The sequence below is a fragment of the Dasypus novemcinctus genome, chromosome 22 (genome assembly GCF_030445035.2).
Source record: "Dasypus novemcinctus isolate mDasNov1 chromosome 22, mDasNov1.1.hap2, whole genome shotgun sequence".
Classification (NCBI taxonomy): Eukaryota; Metazoa; Chordata; class Mammalia; order Cingulata; family Dasypodidae; genus Dasypus; species Dasypus novemcinctus.
In genome coordinates, this window is record NC_080694.1 from 67,951,625 (window position 1) to 67,963,494 (window position 11,870).

General features: G+C 42.2%; 1 non-coding gene across 1 annotated transcript; it reads left to right on the top strand.

Moving 5' to 3' along the window:
* Positions 1-6,108: 6,108 nt before the first annotated feature.
* On the top strand, positions 6,109-6,180 carry TRNAA-UGC (transfer RNA alanine (anticodon UGC)). Its single transcript has one exon. It is a non-coding gene; the product is annotated as a tRNA-Ala (tRNA).
* The last annotated feature ends 5,690 nt before the right edge of the window (positions 6,181-11,870 follow it).

The window sequence follows — 11,870 nt, forward strand, 5'->3', positions numbered from 1 at the left end:
GGACGGGCCGGCGGAGCGAGCCTCCCTGCGCGCTCGCCCCGGAGCTGCGCGACCCCAACGTTGCTCAGAAACGAAGGGAGACCGAAATGAGCTGGCGAGCTGCTGCTCTCGCTCTTCTTCCGGTCCTTCCTTTTCCGTCTTGCTCTTTAGTGACCCGGAGAAGGGGAAAATAATGTTAAGAAAAGAATTCGTTTCCGCGAGTGCTGCCGTCGCGCCTCCTGTCCAAAGTCGCTGCTGGGGCCCTTAGCACTAAGCACTAATCCCAGTGCCAGATCCGCAAGTAATAAACGTCTTTTCTCCGATATAGGAGGTCGAAGTAGTGTACAAGTGGGGGTGTAGCTCAGTGGTAGAGCACTCGCTTCGCGTCCACGAGGCCCTGTGTTTGGTTCCCGGTACCTCCACAGCTGTGTTTCGAGATAAACGTCTTGAATTCGGTTTTGGAACAAGCCCCGTGGTCGATGCAGCTCAGGGGTTGGCCAGCCTCCCACATAGCAGGTTCCGGGTTCAATCCCCAGCCCCAGCAGCGCCAAAACGAAAAACGAAACAAAAAAACACCCGAGCCAGTTCGTTATTTTAAACGTTCTCTGATTTATAGTTTCTTGAACTGGAACCAAAGCTTGAACGTTAATAGGCAATTCACTTTTGCCCCCATTTTGCAATAATATTAAAGAGATGCTGGGCCTTATATATCCTGCCGTAACCCACTGAATGCACTGGGGGAGAGTGAACTACAGGGTAATCTATTATCTATATAGCGCAGCAGTGCCCCAAACGTGTTCACCGAGTGCGATGAGTGTGCCCCATGATGGGGGAGGTCGTTGGTGTGGGAGGAGTGGGGTGGAGGGGTGGGGAGAATACGGAAACCTCTTATATTTTTTAACGTAACTTTTTTTGGTAATGTATATATCTTCAAAAAAATACAATTTACAAAAATGATGAGGTGGGGGTGGGGAGTGGGTTATATGGGAACCTCTTATGTTTTTTGTTTTTTTTAATTTTTTTAATGTAACATTCCTTGTGATCTATTAACTTTAATTTTAAAAATTACATAGAAAAAAAAAAAGAAGAGAGAGAAACCAAGTCAGAAAGAAGAGATAAAAGAGCCTCCTGACAATTTCCTTTGGTTCTTTCAGTTTTCCAGGCGGAGGAAAGCCTAGGGAGATAAGTAGGGGGTAAGGCGGTTCTTGACCAATTTCCTTCAGATTCTCTTCAGATTCCCCCTCAGCTCTGCCTGTGTCGAAGGACAGACTGCAGGCGCTGAGGACACGTCAGAAGAGAAGACGTTTACATTCGCTCCTTGCTCCGCTCCTGCCGTTTTCCTCAGCTCGCTCTTTCAGTTGAGTGGGAATGGGAAGTTAGCCGCGTCTTCCATCACACACTGTGTGGAAAATTCTTGTGAAAATCTATTTAATATGGACCCAAAATAGCTGTGCCCTGGGAAACAGTGTTCACACCTCGAAAATATGTTTTCAAGCTGTTCCAGGAACCTGAGAGCTGCTCCCTTGAGTTTTCCAAATTGCGTTCCCCACGTGCTCGTGGCAGAGGCCGCGCCCAGGGCCCCCTGCTTGTCCAGGGCCCACCACCACTGGCCTGGAGAAACGTGGGGCCTGATGCCCAGAGCTCTGCGCGGACCCGGCTCTCGGCGGCGGCGGCTGTGGGGGCGAGAGACGCCACGAACACCCGTCGGAAGCTTTTCTGCTTCTGCTTACTTTTGGTTTTAGTTGTTTGTTTTTGTTTTGCTTTTTAGTTTTCTGAGCACTGCACTGCGCAAGACCCGCTGCTCACGAAACTAAGGAAACGCAGGAAATGTTTCGCGGACCTTCTTTGTTCCTTCTCATTTCCGTTGTTCTTTTTCTTTTCTGTTCTTTAGAAGATACTCCCAAGTGGAACTCACACTGAGCGGGTCCTTGGTGTGGCCACCGACCTGTCGCTTCGGCTGGAGGCGACCGCGGGGCGCAGCTCCTTTCTCTTCACTTCCCCGCCTTCCTGCGCCTGTGTCCGCGGCTCAGGGGTCCTAAAGCCCGCGGCACTGAAATGGCACCTGACTAAGGACAGCTTATTGACCCTCTTTAATGTCAGCAGGTAACGCAGTAAGGTGTATGGAAAGAGGGTTAGGGAAGTGGACTTAGCCCAATGGTTAGGGCGTCCGTCTACCACATGGGAGGTCCGGGATTCAAACCAGGGCCTCCTTGACCCGTGTGGAGCTGGCCCTTGCACAGTGCTGATGCATGCAGGGAGTGCCGTACCATGCAGCGGGTGTCCCCTGAGTAGGGGAGTCCCCCAAGCAAGGAGTGCGCCCCGTAAGGAGAGCCACCTAGCACCAAAGAGAGTGCAGCCTGCCCAGGAGTGGTGCCCCCCACACAGAGAGCTGACTGCAGCAAGATGATGCAACAAAAAGAAACACTGATAAGGATGGAAGCTGTCACAGAAGGTCACAGGAGGGGGGGAGGGGAGAGAAATAAATAAAAAATAAATCTTAAAAAAAAAAAAGAAAATAGGGTTAGTCTGTTCTTCAGGTTATTATGGAAAAAAGCAGATGGATGTGCGGAGGGTTGAATTCCAGACCTCCTACACACCAAGCATGCACTTATCACTGAGCTACACCCCCTCAACAGGACACTGCCTATTTGGGGAATTATTTAGAAAATATTACTTTAATTTTCTGTTGACCTTATAGACTCCTGGTTGGATAAGTTCTGCTATACCCGAAACTACAAAACTGGACACTCTGTAGTGACTTCCCTAGGCCAATGTCTTCGATACATATCTCTGCAATTAGGACTTAGAATGAAGTGTTCCCCAGTCTAGCAGCAGCCACCGACTTCAGTCAAACGGCGATTTCAACTTCCCCTACTTTGGGCCGGATGCCCTGCCAGCACCTCTTTTCCACCTGATTCTCACTGTCCTTCCACGCGTCACACGTTCTGAGATTGTCCTCAGTCCTAGCTCCACACTCCATGTCTATTCTGCTGCTGAGGGTTACGTCCACAAAGGGTTTGAGGAAAATAAACTTCACAATTCCATCAACTTTATATGGACTTTTTCCCCCAAGACAAGGGCAATTAGCAATCAAGAGCAGATGCAGAGCTGAGGACCAAGTTTGGGGGAACTAGCAAAGCTGTCAAACTCCCCTCCTTCTCAGAATCTGCTGACACAATGAGAAAGCCTGCTACAGAGATGTTTGAAAGAGTTAAGTCAAAGAGTTTTGGAAACCTTAAATGCTGAATATAAGTGTTTACCATAGTGGAAAGCATAGCAGTTCCGATCCTCCTTGCCTTAGGCCTTCAGATTTACTGGAGAAAGTGAGTGCAGGTGGGTGTTTGTGGTTGAGTGACAACACAGGAAGAATTCATTTTTTAAAAAATTATTTATTTATTTCTCTCCCCTCCCCCCCTCCCCCCAGTTGTCTGGGTTCTGTATCCATTCACTGTGTGTTCTTCTGTGTCCGCTTGCATTCTTGTTAGCAGCACCAGGAATCTGTCTTATTTTGTTAGTCATCTTGCTGCGTCAACTCTGTGCATGTGGGAGCCACTCCTGGGCCAGCTGCACTTTTTTTGCGCTGGGCGGCTCTCCTTGTGTGGTGCACTCCCTGCATGTGGGGCTCCCCTTAGAGGGGGGTACCCCTGTGTGGCAGAGCACTCCTTGCGAGCATCAGCACTGTGTGGGCCAGCTCATCACACAGGTCAGAAGACCCTGGGTTTGAACCCTGGACCTCCCATGTGGTAGATGGATGCTCTATCCATTGAGCCAAATGCGCAGGAAGAATTTGTTTTAATGTTGTAGTACTTTCCAAAACCAGGAGCAGGATCACAGATCTTCAAATTCCTTGAGAGATGCATTCCCTTGTTCTGCCACTTAGAAGAAGTTAGGTTTGGTAAGTGATTCGAACTACTGTCAGCTGTGTGTGGAAGGGAGGTGGGGAACAAAATCAGTGGGCAGGTTTTCTGCACCTCAGCCTTCACTCTTCCTAGACACAGGTGCAGTTGAGAATACAAAGGGATCTGTTAACCTGCCCCAGGGCCTTTGTCAGATTTTTCCTTCTTTCTATTTTTCTTTCTATTTCTTTCCTGTCCAGCAGTAAATTGTGAAATAGAACAAAGGAGAATGGCAGCCAAGTTGTGAAAAGTTGACCTGTGAAGTAAAATAGAATACTGAGGACTGAACCCAGGGGCTCATGCATGCTAGACATACACCCTACCGCTGAGCTACACCCCCACACCACTTCCTTGTCACAGTACTATCTGTAGATGTTAGAAGTTTAAGTTGAGAGGTCAAAATCTACTGTTTCTGAAATCCTTAAGAAAAAAGTCATTGCATTCAGGAATGAAAGATCCCGTTCAGACCACGCCGGTTGGCCCCTCCAGGAAATGCTGGTGGACCTCGTGATGGAAGTTCCAGTCCACCACCAGACGAGTGCCAGGGTGGAACCTATGGCAGCCCTGTAGGATGTTCGCATGTGTGTTTTGTAAGTTCACAACTTCTACTATACAATTATTGCTTATGTATTTTCATGTATGAATATGTTCGTGAGCATATGTGTGATATACTTCAATAGATTGTTTTAAAAATGAAAACAAACTAACAAAAAGAACACAATACTGCACAAGAGTCTCAGGAAATTTAGGTCCAGGTAGGGAGGTAAGATAAGTGGACTCAATTCACAAAATTTGGCCTGCAATGAAGAGCGACGAGTGTATCTGCCATTACTTTCCTGAACTGCTCGGCTGAGCCCAGCCTCTTGGTCTGAAAACGTGGATGCCACCTTCTCTCCAAGACTCTGCATCTTTAGTTCTGAGACCTTCAGGGACTGCAGACAGGGAGAAAATTAGAAAAGGCACACAGCTGCTCTCCTGCCTCTTTCACACAGAATCCTTTCAGCAAGGGAAGCCAGCGCAACAGATGAGCTCTCAGTAAACCCGCCCTATGTCTAGGCAAGACCTCAAAGCCGGGCTGCCCCTGGGGCACAGAAAGTAGACTATGCCTCCCTTTATACAAAGAGTATGCGACAGTCAACCTAGACGTGTGGTTGGGAGGAAATCCTGGCCTGGGGCCATGGCCACAATTTGTATCGTTTTAAAACTCTCCCAGGTGATGGTGAAAGATCAGCAGGGTTAACTCTAGGCTGGAAAGTCGAATGTCTGAGCGCTGGAGAGACCTGCAGAAGAGATACAGAGGGGAGGAGAGGGATAGAGCAGAGAGCATCATGGCATGGAGCCGGGAAAGGAAAATGGCAGGTGGACGAACTTCGGAGCAGCGAAGGGGAAGCAGACAGGAAGAGGTTCTGGGGCCATCTAAAAGCCGACACTGTTTGGACAGTGAAGGGTGTTGGAAGTAACCGAAGTCTTGTCTCTCCACCTCTTCACTCTAGGGTGTGTTGTTTCTAGGCTCTTTCAGCAGACAGGGCTAAGGACTACTCTCTGCCCTCCTATTCAGGTTTTATGTATCACTTTTCTTATAGTGACAACAGTGGCTTCCAACAACAGCAGTGTATTTATTCCTTTGCTCAATCCTTAAAAACAAAAATATGTATGTATCATTGCTACACTCACAGCACTATAAAAAGCATCCTAAGGAGGATTCAAGATTTATTTGTCCTTCTTTTGTTTCTGTAATGTGGATATAAGGTCAAAGTACTGTGGAAAGCATTTACTTGGTATTGTGGTATTCATTTGAAATGGAGTTAGTTTCATTTTTTATCTATTTGTATTCAAGTTTAAGGTACTTTTTGTCTATACATGCTAATCTGGTTTTACATTTCACTATAAAATCCACATAATTCCAAAGGAAGTGTCACCGAAAAAAGAGATTTGAAGTGGCAAGAGAACGTTGTATCTTGGACTCTCGCCGTGGAGGAGGGAAGTGTCCATTAGTATCTTCTCTGGACCGGACTTTGGGGCAGCGGCAGGAGTAGTTAGAGCCTGGGCACGGTGGCTTTCTGTCCACAATTGTTAGCTTTCTCCTGATATAGCTGTGAAAGAAAGCAACCTAGGCTTTCAGAAATAGTGGTATGTTGAGATCTCTGTGCTAACAGTTTCAGGTCCTTAAATACTTGCAGGCAATAATAGATACATGCAATAAATATTTTCTGAAATTCACAAAATTTTAATTGGGGGTGTAGCTCAGTGGTAGAGCGTGTGCTTTGCATGCATGAGGCCCTGGGTTCAATTCCCAGCACCTCCAGTCAGAGATTTAACTTACTGGGGACTTGAATAAGGATAATTTTTGAAATAATTGTGCAGTCTTGAAAAGCAAAGGAGAGGAAAGTAAGTAATGAGACAAGTAATGTGCATAAACCTTTTTAAAAAGGAGGATGAAATCACAGAGATGGAGAGGAAGGGATGAGTAAAAGGAGGGGTTAGTAACAAGTTTCAAGAGTGAAGACTAGTTTCTACAAAAGCAGGGAAGGAGATTGGAGAGTGAAAACAAAACAGTAACTACTCTCTGCTATTCCTCGTAGGCTCCTCAAGGCAAAGGAGGAAAATACCTACAGCACAGGAAAGTTTAAAAAGTCACATGGGATTTAAGTCATGAGCTTCACGTTAAGGGAGAATAATAACCCTTGACCAGAGTTTCTCAACCTTGGCATAAGAAACATGAAATCCACATAAAGTAGCCTCAGAACTAAATTGCAAAATACCAGTGATAAATAAAATATCTTAAAAGCAGCTAGGGAAAAAAGATACATTCAATACAGAAGAACAATGACAAGAATTACTGTGATTACTTCACTCCATTCAAAGGTAAGGAAGAAGTGGGACTTGACCTGGTAGAGCGTGGCTGGAGGCAAGCCAGAAGGTAGATACATCAAAGCCCCAAGACTGGTAGCTGGGGACACACTATTTCTTCTCTGGACTTGCCAGTTATAGCATGAAACTATTTATAAAGATATTGATTGAAGAAAACAATAGAATTGAAAATAAGGGAGAGTAACTGCAGATCAATGATACATGAAGACATGGAAGTGGACAAGAGGGCAAGGAAGATAAGGTAGAGTGGTCTGTAGGTTAAAGAAATGGTAGAGGACCAGGACAGAGACAAGAGAATTCCATCCTGAGACCTCTCCTGGAAGTGATTTCAAACAAAACACAGCAAAACAAAACAGGCGTTCCGATAGTGAGGGCACCTTGGAGACCCTGACTGGACTGGGAAGAAATTAGGAGCAGGGACTGCATCCTTTGCTCTAGAATTCATTTATCCTTGAGCATAGGAAACAACAACAACAACAAAACCCAAAAGGATAAGTTCAGATTATAGAAATAGTAGAGTTAATAGAATGCTCTTTCTACTGACAAAAGATAATTTTTCAAAGAACTACAGAAAAACAGGCAATATATTTCCAAATATATACCCCAAAAATGATGTACCTAGTGTGTACATCTTCTCAGTAGTAAAGCACAGACTTTGCATGCGTGAGTCCCCAGGTTTGGTACCTGCCATCTCCAAATGTGACCAAAGTATTCAGTCCCCAATTACACTTTATACCCAATATGTTACAATAACATTGAATTGGCCCCCCTACTTTTCTCTTTTCTTCCTTTTCACCAATTTCAAGACCATGAGGAAAGTAAACATTGTTCTGCAATAGTTGAAGAAATAAACCAAAAAAGAATAATACAAACTTGCTCAACATCCACGGAAAGCTATCAAATTATCTATTTTTTTCTTTTACCTTGAGTACCATTTTGCAATATTACTAAAGGGAAAGACAGAAAAGAAGAAAAAAAAGGAAGCCCATGTAAAATTTCTTTTCCCATAAGAACCAATCCAAAAGAGGCTGGGGGAGAGCAGGGATTTAGATGCTGTGAACAGAATTCCAGCCTCCCCTGGAAAACACTTTGGACTGTAAATCTAATATCTTGGACACACAACTTTTATAAACCTCATTGGATCTCCTTTATCATGTACCTAGAGTAGACTTCATGAATTGGAACAGGTGCTCATATTTCCAGAGTAAGAACCTGAAAGAAGAAAAGTAATGAAAGCCCCATTACCAACTTGCTTTAATTTTAAAGAAAAAGTATTTTTACTGCCTTGTGGTGGAGAGCACTTGGCTCTTGAATAAATTCAGCTGATGGAGAGGTTTTGGCTTCCAAGACATTGAGCATTCCCCAGTTTTTTGTTTTTTGTTTTTCAACTTTCCTTTCGATCTGAAAAAGACTGTGAAGCAGATGTGGAGCACTAATTGTGCGGTGGAAACAGGAGACGGTCCCTTTCAATGAACCAAGGCACTGTGGGCAGCAAGAGTCAGTGTAACTGCTTCACTTGGAGGGCTGTGGTATGTCATCTCATCTATCCCAATTTCAGGCAAAATTGAGGATAATCGCTCTCAATTGTTCAGGCATTCTAGAAGGTGCAGTGCTCTGGGTGAAAAACCAAAAACAGATATCCCAGAAGATGGTTCAGTGCATTGGGCACTCTCAATTTTAATTTCAAGCTTCTAAGAAGTCACATTCCATGACATTAAGTGGGAGATCTCATTACACTATCTCACCCTGGCATACCCTGGGTGAACCAGCAAAACTTCTGATTGAAGGGCAAAGGATTATATAACCTACAGGATAAAACAATTGTAGTTAAATGTTTTTAGGAACCAAGCTAGCCTTGTAGTCCAAAAGGAAATTCCATTTTTCAAAACACTGTTCTTGACCCTCCCTGGAGCAAGAACCACTGTTTTGTAGAGAATCACAGCATCTGAGTACACCATCTCTGATGCTGTCTCTTTCCCTCTTTGCTGACATTTTCCATTGTCACTTACCCAAACTGCATACTGAATTTAGCTCCTGGCTCAGGCATCTGTACACCAAGGCTAGTCATTATTACAGTAACTTGAATGGGAGTCACATCACAGATCTGCATCACTTCTATTTTACAATGTTTAGTGCTAGTAGAGGTTCCAGAGGGCATTTTATTTCTTTTTGAATGTTAACTCTTAGCCCAGTTGCAATTTGGCTCTTGAGCAAGTAGTATCTTCAAAGCAAGAAATAGAAGAGTCTTGCCTCCACTATATGGTTTGAGCTTTGTATTAGCATTGAGAGCACTAGGCATGGATTAGCCAGCTCCTTAATGGAGAAATCACCCTGATTCTCAATCAAAAAGGGAAGGATTTATAGTACCTTCATAGTCACTCATCTTTCACTGGTCCCTTCTTAAGTCACATTGCAGAGTAGATGTGTTTGTCCTTTGAGGGGCTGGTGGAAATGATTCTGATGGGTGGTCTAAGATATCTGCATTTTCTGCTTTTGTTTCTCTTGGGATATCTCATCTTAGAAGCTGTCAAGTAGGAAGTTTGACTGCTATGGGGCGATCATACTATGAAAAGTCCAAGCTAGTGCTGTGGAGAAAGGAAGGCCAAGAGAAAGCCACTTAGAGTAGCACTGAGGCACCAGGCATGTGAATGAAGCTTTCCTGGAACATTGAACCCAAACCAGTGACAGGCTGAAAACAGAGCAGAGAACAATCCTAGCTACTGTCTGGGGATCAGAAGCAATGTCCAGCCATACGGTGCTCTAATTTCTGACTGAGGAAATTGTGAGCGAGTGAAATGGATGGTATTTTTGTAAGCCAATAAATTTGAGTTGTTTGGTACACAGCCTTAGATAACTGAGACAGTCACAGATTGGCAAAGGAGAGGAAAGAAGACAATAATCAGCTCACCTCGAAAGCAATAGCTAGAGGGAAGCAGATTTAGCTCAGTGGTTGAGCACCTGCATCCCACGAATGAAGAATAATTCCTGGTGTCTCCTAGAAAGAAAAAAAAGATAGCTGGAAGTGGGACATCTATAAGTTTTCTGAGGAAATTTTAGAATCATCATAATAACCAGTATAAACTTTAAAAGAATAAGATCAGCATAGACCAAGCTCATGTCTTTGTTTTCCATAAATACCAATAAGTCCCTTCTTCCTAATCCTAACGGATAATTTTAAATTCTCACTCCATTCACTCTTCAGAGGTGCGCTCATCCTAGCCAGATGAATTTCCAAAATTCAGGTTCAGAAATGTCTGCAGAATTCCAGACTCAAGTTACTATGTGCTTAAGCAGACACCCTCAAGGGGTTGTCTCATAGGCATTTAAAATATCTGATATTTAAACCCAAATTCATTTTTCCCACCTTATTGTCCCAAGTTATTCTCCCAAACCAAAAATAAATCAACAAACCAACAAAGAAATAATAGAATTCCCTCTCTTCATCCTGCTCTTACTAGTTTTGTGAAAGACCTAAGTATCTGAATAATTCAATCTACCTGCAGGCCTCTGTAAGTACTAAGTAGGATAAAGTAGAAAATCATTGAAATTAATTTAGTAACATTTTATTTAACCCAATACATCTAAAATATTATCATTTTAACATGTAATAAATATTTTAAATTTTAATGAGATAATTTACATTCTTTTTTCATAACAAGTCATTAAATCTGTTAAATATTTTACATGTACATCACATCTCAATTCAGATGCTAATTAATCATCAGAAATATTTAATTTGTATTTATATTTCCTAAAAATTAAGCTATAATAGATTTGCATACTAAAAGTTTTGCAATAACTAAAGAAGTATCAGAAATATGTTCCTTTGATATTTGAACCTATGAAGGCAAAAGTGGTTCATCTTTTCAGGTGTCTTGATCTGAAGCAAATATATTTCTTTCAGAATGATTTTTTTCAAGTTAAGTACACTCACTAACTGTTGTGTGAACTCTATCACGAACATCAGATTCAAAAAGGTGTTGCATTTGAGTGAAACTCAAAGCTGCATTAAAACAGAATTCTAAATTTACACATATGAAAAAAATATTCTTCAAATATTTTTGCAGGTTTTGTAGCCAATTTATATAATATTGTCAATTACAATTAAACTCTGTATATTGGTTCATATTATAAAAATATGTAAATTCTTTAATGATGATTTATATTATGAACACTTGCAATTTTAACATAAATTCTCCTATTTGTTTAGCCAGTCCACAAATAAGATTTCCTTCCTTAGAGATTCAGATTTAGCTTATTCAAATGCATTGTAGTATCTGTGAGAATATGTAGATTAATTACATTGCCATCTTTTCTTTTCTTATTGAACATTTGGTAAACACCCCTAGGAAATTTGGAATCTTTATTTCAAGGAAATTTGAACTGAAATTAAATGTACAAAAATCTTTGTAAAGCTCTTCAATGATGCAAAAAATGGAAGTGTTTCATGCTCTTGTGTTCTGTAGCCAAGAGTGCAAAATCAATAAGTGCAGTCTCTTATAATCCTTTCAATAGAACCAAACACTGGCAATGATTCATAGCATTTACACACATACACTGAAGGATTTTAACAATTGTTTCCATGACAATTTTATAGAGGCTGCTTTAGAAAATGGAACACAATTCTTTTCAATACATATCACACAGTAAAGCACAGCAATAAGGGAAGCAGCTTCTTGTTAAAATTACAATCACTGTGGATTTTTCCCCTAACATACCTGGAGCTATGTTATATAAACAGTTTTTCATATCTTCTTGGACAAATACAAAGAATCAATATATCTGTGTCATGAATTCGATTTTTTTAGGCCATGAGCTTTTCCTTCTTTTTCTCTTCCCTCTTCCATTGATCCAGATCTTCAGCAGCCACTAACAGTGGTCCAGAGTTGCTAGAATGTGCCTATTAAGCACATTTGTCATCCATCATTTAGGACCAAGTTTTGCGCATTCATATCTAAATTTCCAGACCAACATTAAAGTTACTCATCTTGCCATACTTCATTCCCATCAGATATTGTTTAGTGGTTCTCTTCTATCTTTACTCCCCATGTTGACCTAAATTCTCTGAGGCAGCACACTTGCCACTATTTTTTGTATCTTTTGCAACATCTCTTTTGTCTTGCT